The sequence below is a fragment of the Hemibagrus wyckioides genome, linkage group LG13, assembly GCF_019097595.1.
Source record: "Hemibagrus wyckioides isolate EC202008001 linkage group LG13, SWU_Hwy_1.0, whole genome shotgun sequence".
NCBI lineage: Eukaryota > Metazoa > Chordata > Actinopteri > Siluriformes > Bagridae > Hemibagrus > Hemibagrus wyckioides.
This window is the reverse complement of record NC_080722.1, coordinates 4,129,010-4,141,426: the sequence shown is the minus strand read 5'-3', so window position 1 is coordinate 4,141,426 and position 12,417 is coordinate 4,129,010. Positions and strand designations below refer to the sequence as shown.

General features: G+C 38.4%; 1 protein-coding gene across 4 annotated transcripts in view; it reads right to left on the bottom strand.

The window, feature by feature from the left end:
- thrab (thyroid hormone receptor alpha b) overlaps positions 1 to 12,417 on the bottom strand; it is a 159,248-nt gene that overhangs the window by 130,517 nt on the left and 16,314 nt on the right. The window lies entirely within an intron of this gene.

The following is a 12,417-nucleotide window of genomic DNA, read 5'->3' as shown; positions in this document are numbered from 1 at the left end:
TCTGCAGGCATACAGGCCTCCTCCAGGCACTCTGCTGATACGTAATCTCTAATTAACAGAGATTAACACAGTCACGTTTGCGATTTCCGTAACCCAACGCCGCGATGATGTCGTCCTGCTTTGCTAGACCTCTGCTGGAAACACATGCCAAGCCTGTGATCCTGAGGGACGTCCTCAACGCTGCCATGCTGATCGATGGACGTTGCCGGACACCGTCTCTAAGCGACCCTGGCAATCCGCCAATCTGCACTATGTGCACCTTCACCTGTCCAGGCATCAGTCCAAATCTTGGCCTGACACACGACATGTGCTTTGAATGAACTGTAGAGACGAGAACATGTCCCGAAGACTGTTATATTTATATAATAGCACGTATTGTGTTTTGTACTTGAGGCACAAAATGTTTTGTATTATGTTCTATGTAATAAAAGCCATGTGGAGAATTATATCCACAGTAAAGAAACGTCCCGCTTACACACACATACAGCAGTACATGCAAAGGCAATTCGACCTTGAAGATGTGTTTTGCAGTAAATCTGTCAAAACAGTGGAAATAAACAGCTACACATTTCTTTCAGAATACAAAGGAAACTATTTTAAAAATTGTCTCATTTCAGTCTCACGTGAAACCATGAACCATACAAGGAAATTACTCTGGGGTTCTGCCGCTCTCCGCACAGCTGAGAATGACGAGAGAAAGTGTATAAGCCGAGCTCGTGAGGTCATACCCAAAGACTTCAATTCAATCTGCTCAAATTTCTACACGATAAATTACAGCTTTAAAGGCTACCGCAGTTTTTCCGTCCTGATCTACGACCTGCTCGAATGGCACCCATAGATCTCGTACACACGTTTTATTTATAATGAGCAAACCCGTTCCCATAATCACGCTTAACGTTTCGGGGGTCGGGTTAAACAAACCCGATGGAAGGATTTACGAGCTGAAAGACAAGGCAGCAACGTCATGCTGTTCAATTCTCCACTGTGATTGGTTCGAAAGTGTGGATTTAGTTCTTTCCCAGTGTTTTAACTGTACTAGTATGACTTTTTAACGACTTTAACATTTGTAGAAGGAGTGGTAGTTTAGGGCTTAAGGTGTTGGACTACTGATCAGAAGCTTGTGAGCTCAAATCCTAGGTCCGCCAACCTACTCTAGCTGGGCGCTTGAGCAAGGCCCTTAACCTTCAATTGCTCAGATGTATAAAATATAAGTCGCTCTAAAATAGATGCTGCTAAATACCAGAAATGCAAATGATTCTTCGGTGTCAGAGAAAGGAAAAACAGAGGCTGGTGGAGGAACAGTGCAGAAATGATAGATGCTACAAAGGAATTAACTTTGTTTTGCAGAAGTTTCGCAACTTTAAATGGATAAAATATGACTGATGCAACTGATGAAGCACAAGAGCTGTAGTATAAGGGGAATAAAAATAGAGCACATGCTTTATTTATTGGAAAATAAACAACTTCAGTGTGATTACTTTCCTATTACAACATGCCTCTAAATATTTGATTCTGCTTACTGTCATTAGTAAGTTCTATATAAATCGAAACCCTTGGTAAGAGATCAGATTAACTAATAAACTATAGAATGAAATGGAAATGTAGGCAATGTAAGAAAAATAAATAGAGGGAAATGAGGATGATGAGTGAAGTAGAGAGACAGTAAGGTGATTCTGTAGCCATGTGTCCAGAGGGAACAGAATCGTCTAGTCAAAGCTGACCTGACAGCGGGTTTGACGTGACCTTCCAGCCTCTAAACGGCTTATTGACTTAATCCCACGTGACGTCACGCTCACCTCAACCCAAGGCCAAAGTTCTATAGGACTGCTGTAAATATTGCTCCCCGCAGTACTGACCTGATCCACTTCTTACATAACAAAATAACTTTTTTTTATTTTTACAGCACTAATAGGAATTTGTTTTCATAATCAAATGAATCACAAATCTAAACCGTGTGACTGTGTTTCTGTGTATCATTCCGCTTAGACAGTCCCATGTCACCAGGGTTACATGACAGGTTGAGATTCTCATCTTATCTTATAAACTTTAAGATTAGGGAATTTGAAGAAATGAACATTTATAGCTAAATTGGTGGCATGGGTGGCCTGTTCTATTTTTAGCCCAAGCTTGGTGGCATGACTTCCTGTGAGGAATGCTTGGCTTGGGTCAGTTCTTTGTAAGCAACCATACAGTTTACATACACTTCGTATTGGGAATATTGGTCATATTTTTGGGCGACTGGAGCGGATTATCTGCATTTACGTTATTTCTTATGGGAAAATTCGTTTCGTAATAGAAATTATCCCCTTAAGAACTCGCCTCCGGGAATGAAATAAATTCGTATGCCGAGGTTAAACTGTGCAAATAAAGTCTGGAGTGAAAGTTTGTTACACCAGCTGTGTATACTTTAATAAGGAGCCACAAGGAAAGAAAAATAATCTAATTTATACTTGGCTTTCCATCACTGCCTTTATGGTTTATTCCCCGGAGATTTGATAAAGAAAAGGTCACAATTTGAAAGATAGCTAATCTGATGACATTCAGACTCGCCGATTACAAAAACAGTCTGATGTCCTTTTACAGGCGTGCGGATGAAACGGAGAAGGTCATCTGTGGCGAGCGACGGAGACGGAAGCCGGATGACGAGCGTCGTCAGCGAGATGGAGAGGCGTCTAACGTTCACATGGACCACCTGTATGACAGAGGACAAAACTGAAATCCAAGCCAAAAAGGCGAAACGATATCTTGTGAACTTTCACATTTTGATCTTGTCGCTGAATAGCAAGTGCTACTGTATATCTCCGGACACGCATCCTGCGAGAGGGTGTCGATGTACAGGCCGTGAATTAAACGAGCTATCGCGCCATTGTACGGGCGCGCGGCTTGAAAAGCCAAGTCAGTGGGGAATTTCTGAGTGGTTTTGTTTTACCTCCACCGCAAATGTAACAAGTCCGTAACTTCATCTGCCTTTAAGAAAAAAAAAAAAGCCCAGGTGATGAGGAAACCCATCTTGGCAACTTGGTTCTTAGTTACCTTCTGTATGTGGCCATGTGAAGGGGAAGCTCAGTTACTGTCAGACGAGAAGGGAAGGCCATGGATCAAGTTAAACTATGTGGGTCACTTAAATGGATGCTGGATCCTCCCTCAATGACACAAGACACCACTTTTGGAAAGGCACTATTTTGTTTTGTTTTTTTTTTCCTCCCTTGAGGTACAGCAGTGCAAGTCTCACTGAAAAGTGAAAGGATTTGCCTCATTAGTCAGTGACACAGTGTCTGGCACTTAAAGCCTGAGGCCGTGTCCTGAATCTATATCACAGGAATTAAATACGTCTCCATCCCATCTCCGGAGCCAAGTATATAATATTAAAGACAGGTGCAAAAATACAGAGCTTATACGATGTGCCAGAAGAACTCACCGGATCCTGAAAAATGATGGAATAAAAACTTTGCTGCACGAATGCTGATAGTCGATACGTTTTCTCATCAGATAGCAGGCAGTTTTAAAGTGTAGGGTCAGATAGAATAGAGGCTAGTTTTATAAAGGTTCTGTATCAAACTAAATATAGGTTTGTGTCTGCAGTTCAGTGTAACTGAACTATATCTGTAACTATATCAATAATCAATTAGATAGCTGCTGCTGCTGGGTTTAAGGTCATTAGCCTCACAAACACAGATGGTTTATCTGTCCTCATTTATGGATTGTGTTTAGTTAATCACTTTCCAAGCCTTACATTTAAACCCAGAGGTTTTTCAAAAACACTAGAAATGACATCTAGACATTTTAGAGTGGAAAAAAACATGCTAGTAAGAAAGCATGTGGGGAATGTGGTACAGTAGCTTTGTGGTTAAGGTGTTGGACAGGTCGGAAGGTCGTCAGTTTAAAACCCAGGTCTGACAAGCTGACATTGCTGGGCCCCTGAGTAAGATCCTTAACCCTCAATTGCTCAGTTGAATAAAATGAAGATAAAAATATAACTCACTATAGATAAGGGCGGCTGCTAATTGACAGAAATGTAAAGCGTAAACATGAAAACGTTACCAAGCTCAGACACAGTTACACACCTTTTGTGGGCTGGATCCTTGAGCAAGGCTTTTAACCCTCAACCGCTCAAAGGGAAGAATTGGATAAATGTCTGCCAAATGGCGTAAATATAATATAAACTGTTATATTATAACAGAAAATATAATCAACACTTTCTGATTGATCAGGATCGTCAACTAAATGTAGCCAGAGATGACTGTGTCTTCAGATGCAGGACAAGTACAATAATTCAACAATAAATCCAGAGACCAAAATATTCTTGTTGTATGTTCTATTCTAATATTCTTCTCAGCAGCCGTTTCATTTCAGTGGTTTTCAGGACTGACTTTGTCTTTAGATATCGTCAACACTGTTATCTCACATGCTTTTGTTTGATCAGTGGAAAAGTTTCAGGCGGCTGGTTTCTGGCCTCACCGTGGCCACAGGGCTTCAATCGAAATACAGCAAAGAGCAGAGTCCGATATCCGAAATCTCCACAACGAGCGGTTTCATTCAGACATGGGTGGAATCAGGAGGAAAAGCCAGAGAATGGAGACAGCTCTGGGATATCCTGCTCTTGATGGGGCTGAAATTCAGCAGCTTGTGAATGAACAAGTGGTCAAGGAGAGCGAGGAGATGAAGCAGAGGCTCATAGAGAATTTTAAACCCAGTCCAGACCAGAGTTATCTTCTACTCACTTAGTAGTTCACATGGAAACCTCTTATGCAACAATGACACATTATAACAAATTATAACCAATTAGAAATCATATCTCCTACCATCAAAACATGGCCTGTGGAGCAATAACTCCTAACAATCTTAAAAAGGGGGTTTTCAACATCCCTTTAAATGTTAAAAAAGAGATCCCAAAGACAAACCTCTTCTCAAGGGGTTTACAGAGAGTACCCAAAGAGATGAGACAAAAGAATACTGGGATAATATTATCCATGATACACAATCTTCAAAAAAGAAACGGAACCTTAAAGAGCTTTGGATAGCTCATAGTTCTAGTTTTCTTCACATAATCACTTTTTAAAAGAAAAATGGGACAAACAGAAGAACACGTTCTAAGCTAGGTATCATCCTTTGTTTTGATTTTTATACACTTGGAATAAAAAGTAACCTCAATGAAAGTTGCTTTGGAAAGTTAACTGTTCAGGTTTTCTAAAGTGGTTCTACCTGGAAGCTATACATCTCATTTAGGAACCTTTAAGGGTTCTAAACTCACAAATGGCAAGATTTCCCTGAAAGGTATACACTTAAATCCCAAGCTTAGAACCCCTGAAGAACCCTTCTGTTTAAGACTGGGATAATGAATTTCAAGAGCTTATGAATGAAGCCTTCTCTAATTTTTATCTAGCAGTTCAAAGGCTTCTTGGGTTCTTTTTTAAAGAACGTATAAAGGTTCTATGTGGAATCAGAAAAAAGTTCCAAATAGAATTTTTTATAACATATTAGCCATGCTAGCCATCCAAGAACTGATGAACTTCAGAATGCTGAGAAAAAAATCGAAGGTTCTTTGGTTTGTCCTTTCAGGACGGTTATCCCTTTCAGAAAATGTAGAGCCTGTTCAGAATGCCAGAACTCTGAACCATCCATATAATTTGTGAATAACCTTTTCTAAAAGTGTTTACCTTCTGATAAGAATGAATCCAGAAACTTTAAGAGTTATAGTTTCCCCACAGAGGGAGCCTTTAAATTGAGTTTTTTCTGGAGGTTTCTCCAGGTAGAACCTATGTAGAAAGCTAGAAGCCATTCAAAGAGCTCCTGATGAACCCATTTCTGGAGGTGTACACTGTTTAAAAAAGATTTCTGTATATTTAACGTGTTTCAGTTTTTGTCCTTTTCGGGGAACCCTTTAAGAAATGCTTACAAGTAGAACCTTCCATTTTTGTGGTCCAAGTATTAATTTTTGTTCTAATGTTAAATCAGTAACGAGGAAGGAAATCAAGTTAGAGTTGATAGTACAGTGTTCTGGGTTCTGTAAGAGTCAGTAATGAATTGAAGGAATTTAATATAAAGGTTAAAATATGTATCAAGTTTAAAACTGAGGATTGAACCACATTAATATGAATAGGAAAAGATCACTGTAGATTAATTGAAGATTTTTTTGGCAGCTTTTTTGTTGGATGGTGCCAAGAACCAGCGCTCCACGAGATTCCATCAAAATATTTATCTGAGATTATCAAAATCCATCCCCAGCAACCACGTGCAATCTCTCCAACATTCTAATGCGGGATTTTGCGACAACACTGAAGAGTAAAACAGATCATAAAAGTGTCACATAACTTGGAAGGAAAATAAAAAAAGGTTTGGACAAGAAGCCGCATGATCCGAGGTCGGGAATCCAAACGATCTATGAGATTGGCTTGAAACTGCCTGCAGATGGTACGTTCTCCTGCGCAGTGAAAAAAAATGTGTACTGCTTCACCCCAACACACACACACAAACACACACACACACACACACACACGTGTGAAGCTGCTACAGATGGTCATCTAAGATTGTTCGCTGTGCGAGATGAGGCTCTGAGCGAAGTGGAAAAGCGGTGCTTCCTGACTACCGCTTGTTACCCGGCAAACAATATCAGGTATCGAAGTTCATCCAAAGTTAATTTAGCTTACAGTTACGACTTTAATTTCCCTTTTTCTACCAAATCAGATGGTCAAACAGAAGAGAAGATTGAGGTTTTAACCTCTACGGATCGACATCCGCACACATCCGCCTCTTTTAGCGATCGCTTTCTGAAACCGTGAAATGCTTTGAGACAAAGGAAATTCCCTTTACTCCAGCATGAGGCTTACATCTTCCCAAAGCTCTGCAGGAACACAGGCTATATTAAAGGCGCTCGCACACGAAATCTGGCCAGCATTATGACTGATCCGCTGGGGTGGAAGCCAAAATGAGGCCCATCCGCCCGGTCGGCATGCCAAGTCAAATAGCTCTCAGCTCTCACCTCTTTGCAGGAGCCGGAGCGGGAGGCGGGTGGCGCTGGACACCGTTTAGACACCACGCTCGGATGAAGGAATGCACCTCTGATGTATGACCTGTATCTACTCCCCCAAACCTTTCTCTCCTTTCTACCCGGCCCCCACGTTTCTTCCACTCCCCTTGGTGAGGTCAGAAAGCAGGATCTGTAAGCTCGGGGTCTTTCATGCTTGCATTGCTGGAGGCCTCCTGAAGACATAACTCATTTTTAAAGGCCGTTTAAAAGGAAACGTTTCGTCCAACCTGACCCAATCGTTCACAGCGGGACATCTATACCATCTATATGCCCTTGTTTATATATTTGCTCCAAGTTTATGTCTGGATTGCTGATGTGCATAAGGATAAAAATGTCTGAAAAGATGTCTGGAACCTTCTCCCTAACCTCAAAGCCCGTTGTCCATACCTTCATACCTTACCATGAGACATATTCACATATTCATAGTCATGACCATTTTAAATGGTTGTGAGATCTATAACCGGGGATTTGGTCCGCTCCAGTTTTGCCTGGAATGAGCAGATATCTCGAAAACCTCGGCTTAACAGGCCAGCAATCGGATAAAGCGAATGATACAGAAACCATAACAGGTCATTAAGAGTTTTCTTTCTTCTCATTCACACTTTAGCGAGATCTTCCCAGTGCAGTTAATCTAATGTGGCTACAGGATATTAAATCAGCTTCAGGAAATCATAAAGCTTGTGCAAGGATTTGTGCTTCCAGTAGGTGAATACACACGGCGACGTTTTCAGTTACTTTCGCACATGTGGTTTGCATAGAGGCAGGAGTGTTCACGTACCATCGAATGTAGTTTCTAACATAGCATGTCTTTATGTGCATCCTTATTTGCACTCGGTCAGAACCACACAGCGTATACAGACCGTATGCTAGCCACTATCTTTATGTATCTGTCTTGTAATATATTGTGTTGTCTGTTTGCACACATGCACTTTATGTGAATAGGGTCATTTTATTTTTTTAGCCCTTAGGTCCGGGGTGATTTATGTTGCCCTGTGTCTTTATGCAGCACCAGGGTTCTGCAGGAACGTTGAAGGAAGAAACCATACTAAAGTACTGGTTATACTAGCAGGTTATAAAGAGCTTGTTAACAAGAATATATTTAACAAGTTATGTTAACAAGTTTATATTTTCCTTCATTTTAAGAAGGTATTTGTGTTTCATAGTGTTTCCGGGCCCCAAAAAACTTGTGATTTGTGAGCAGTTTGGTGCAAAAGTTTGTACACCTTTAGGTATACAACCGAAGACAGCACAACAATTTATTTTAAAAAATAAATGAATAAATCTAATTTAATTTAATTTTTGATTAGAATATTAAATGTATTAGTGTTCCCTGGCCCAAAAAAATGATTTAGAAGTTGTCTGGTGCAAAAGTTTGTGCACCCTTAGGAGAAAACAAAGAAAGCACAATAATTTATTAAAGCAAATAATAAATACATAATATTAAATATATTAGGGTTTCCTGGTCCAAAGAAAAAAATTAGAAGTGTTTTCGTGTAAAAGTTGATGCACCCTTTGGAGAAAACAAAGACAGCACAACAATTTATTTAAAAAATAATAATAAAATAAATAAATAAATAATTTTAAAAAAATAATTTGAATATTACATGCATTTGTGTTTCCTGGTCCAAAAAAAACTTTTCATGCACCCTTAGGACAAAACAAAGAATTTAAAATAAAGAAATAAATATTTTTCCTTTGAATATTTTATTAAAATAAGCAAAGCAACCACATGGGTCTAATATAGTATGTTACCGTAATAGCAGTGAGGGGAAAAGCAGTTAACAAGAGTAGAGTTTATATTTTTTTTTCTCATTTTTAGTACGTATTTATGTGACTGTAACATAAACATAAAGCTCCCTCTCAACAATAAAACCCAGACAAACTAGACGCGATGTCAAAAAAAAAACTCTAGTGCAAGTTTACTCATCAAACTATCAGTAGATTTCGTTCTGAAACCTCAAATCTGTTTTCAGACACATGTGCAACACATGAGCGGTGTAGAATATACACAAGTCTCAACATCAACCGAAGGGTATTAATCATGAACGGTGAGTCAGTACTCATCACTCAGCAGATCAACACACACACACACAGACACACAAACACACAACAAAGCCAAGCTGCCTGGCTTGTCAGTATCCATCACTACTGTATATATGTGTGTGTGTGTGTGTGTGTACAAAAGACACAACCGTTATTAGAAGTACCTCTTTCAGTCTGCATGTGTGTGTTCCTCAGTGTCAGGCTTCTAAAAACAGCAACGCTGCTGAATTCTGATGGGGGTTCGTTCATTTTAAAAGTGACAAATTCGGTTTGGATCGTTTCTATAGTAACACGATTAGCTTACATGGGTATTTGAGCGTGTTTAAAAGTAGCGAGAAAAAGAAATGATAACAGGAAATCAGGACGCAGTAAAGCAAACATGGTGTACAAACTTTTGCACTAAGTTCAGAGGCATTTCCTAAAACTATAACCGAGTTCCCTAAGCAGGTGAGTTCAAAAGTTTACACACCCTGACAAGAAAATAAGGGTTACTCCTTATAGTTACTCTAGTGGTTACTTCTAACCATAACCCTAAACCCCAACCCTAACCCTAGCAAGTGGGGGAAATGCTAGACGATAAACACAGAAACATTTTTTCTTTTTCATCTTCTTCTTCTTCAGAGATATGCAAACTTTCCAACTCATTTGAAAGACCAAGTGGTTAAAAAGAGGGAGAACCTCTGACTAAAAGGACCGTTGGGTGCAAACATTTGCATTCTCTGAGAACAAACTGTACAAGGTCTTCAAAAGAATTTATTTTAAACCTTTAAAGAAGACATTAAGCTGTTCTGTTACCATAAGAAAACAAAGCTGGTCAATAGACTTGAGAGGGGAAAAAAGCCGGTAATATCAGTTCAAAAATAAATATAAAATAAAAATAAAAGGTTTCTCTCCTGCATACAGAAACTATGGGGTGCACAAACTTTCTCACTCGAGTTCTTGCTGAGGCCATTTCCTAAACACAAACCCTGGCTCTGTGCAAACATTTGTAAGTCAAAGTGTTCCCTGGCAACACAGTACTGAGATGATCTGGCTTAAAGTTCAGGTGAGTGCAAAAGTTTGGGCACTCTGAAAAGTTCCAGTGTCCCCAACATAAAGGTATGTTTTGTTTTGAGTAACTGTGGGGCGTACAAACTTTTGCAAGTCGTTTGAGATGCATTTCCTGAACCAGAAACTAAAGTGGGGACATCTTCTGATGTGTCATAGTGTTTCCTGGCAGTTTGGTGCAAAAGTTTGTGCACCTTTAGGGACAAACCGAAGACAGCACAATTTATTTAAAAATAAATACATAAATATATAAATAAATGATTAAAAAATGCATTAGAATATTCCATGTAGTAGTGTTTCCTGGCCCAAAAAAGATTCTGAAGCGGTCTGGTGCAAATGTTTTTGCACCTTTAGGACAAAACAAAGATGGCACAATTAATTTAATTATCTAATTGAAATTTATTTTAAAAAATTACATAAATTAATTAATTTTTTAAAATTTTCATTAGAATACTATTTTTAAATATTAATTAAATTGGTTTGGTGCAAAAGTATAAGCACATTAGGACAAAGATAGCACAGTAAATAAATAAATAAATAAATAAATAAATAAATAAATAAATATTTGTAATTTTTGTAATTGTAAAAGTACCACAGGGGTCTAATATAATATAATATAATTATCCATAATAGCAGTGAGTGGCAAATATAATATTTAAAAATATAATAAATAAAATAATAATAATAATAATAATAATAATAACAATAATTTTAAATGTAGATAAAATATGTTTCTCCATTCAGATACCAGGGTGTACAAACTTTTGCATTCAATTCTATTTCTATTAGAGACGCATTAACTAAACCAGACTTTTACTTTTAAAAGATAATAAGTGAGAAAATAACTTAAATTTAAAAATAGACAAAACAGGTAAATTTTCCTTCCATTGCTCAGAAACCATGGGGGTACAAACTTTTGCACTCCATCACATTTTTCGGAGCATTTTGCCGCCATGATCCTTATCATTTATACCAACAAAAATATGATTACTCTGATTTTTTCCCACAAACCAGTGCAACTACATACAGCAGGATAACGACACTGTCAGTGTGGCCTTTTATTCCCCCCAGTCAACAAACCGACATGCAAATCCACAGGTTCTGTCCTGCAGCTTGGTTACTAAATCAGTTCTTGTCGACAACTTTGTTAGCGACGTACAGAACAACGATATCGCTAGACTAAATCAAGTCGCACCGCGTTCGATCGGCATGTCCTGTTCGAATCTTACAGCAGAAAGTAATCCGTGAATCGAAGTGTTTAAGGAACTGAAAGGGAAAAATTCCTGCCTGGTTCTCTGATAATAGTCTGCCTATGAGGTGCAAAGCCATAATTATTGACTTAATGGGTTGAAGAGCTGGAAAGCCAAAGGCCAAATAGTACATAATAAGATGAATGTGATGACATCATCACCCTGAGCTGACAGTTTATCACTGCATCTGTGCATTAACGTTAGTTCTGATTATTAAATAACTAATAAATGAAATATCCCACTAAGCTAAATATCGGCAATAAAAACATTTAAAACAATAAAAATATATGTATATTATTCACTTTGTGATTTTTCTGCGTATTTGTTTCTACTTCCTGTAGTTTCAATGACACAAAAAGTATAAACGCTGCCTCATTAATGCTGCTCTGAGTAATGTTTACTAATGATGATGCTAGCTATTTAAAGTGATGAATTTTTAATGACGGATGCTCGTATCCCTCGCTCGATATCGCTCGCGGTTGACGCGCTCGCAGAGGAAAAGTGATTCTGATCGTCAGAGCCTCCTTGCATGTACACAATGTAGAAAACTGCTGTGTTGTTCAAAAACAAAAAAGAAAAAAATATATCCAGCCCCTCATTTGCATGTCATTTGCATGTCCTTCTTTGCATTGTGAATTGTGCAATCTCCCCTTCAGCTACTGCCCAACAATTCAGAGCTGACAAACCAGGCAGGATGTGAACATGCAAAATGTCAACGTTTAACTCAACAAGCCGTGAGACACATCTGAGCTGAACCAATAACTCATTCCACACGTCAAGCGCTCGCTCTGACTGATGCACGTCATCACGGCTCACTGATCCTGCTGCATTAAAACGTGACGATTCTTCAGACAATTTTAGATTTACCCTGATAGCTTTACAATTTTTAACAATATTTTTAAAGATTGCTATTTTATAATAGTTTTTTTTTTTCTTTTTCTTATATAATTGTATGACAGTCTTTGACAAGTTTAACAATATGTTAAATCTTTTTTTTTTCATTTAAATTTTTTTTTAATGTTTCTAAAGGCCTTGATATTAATTTTACAA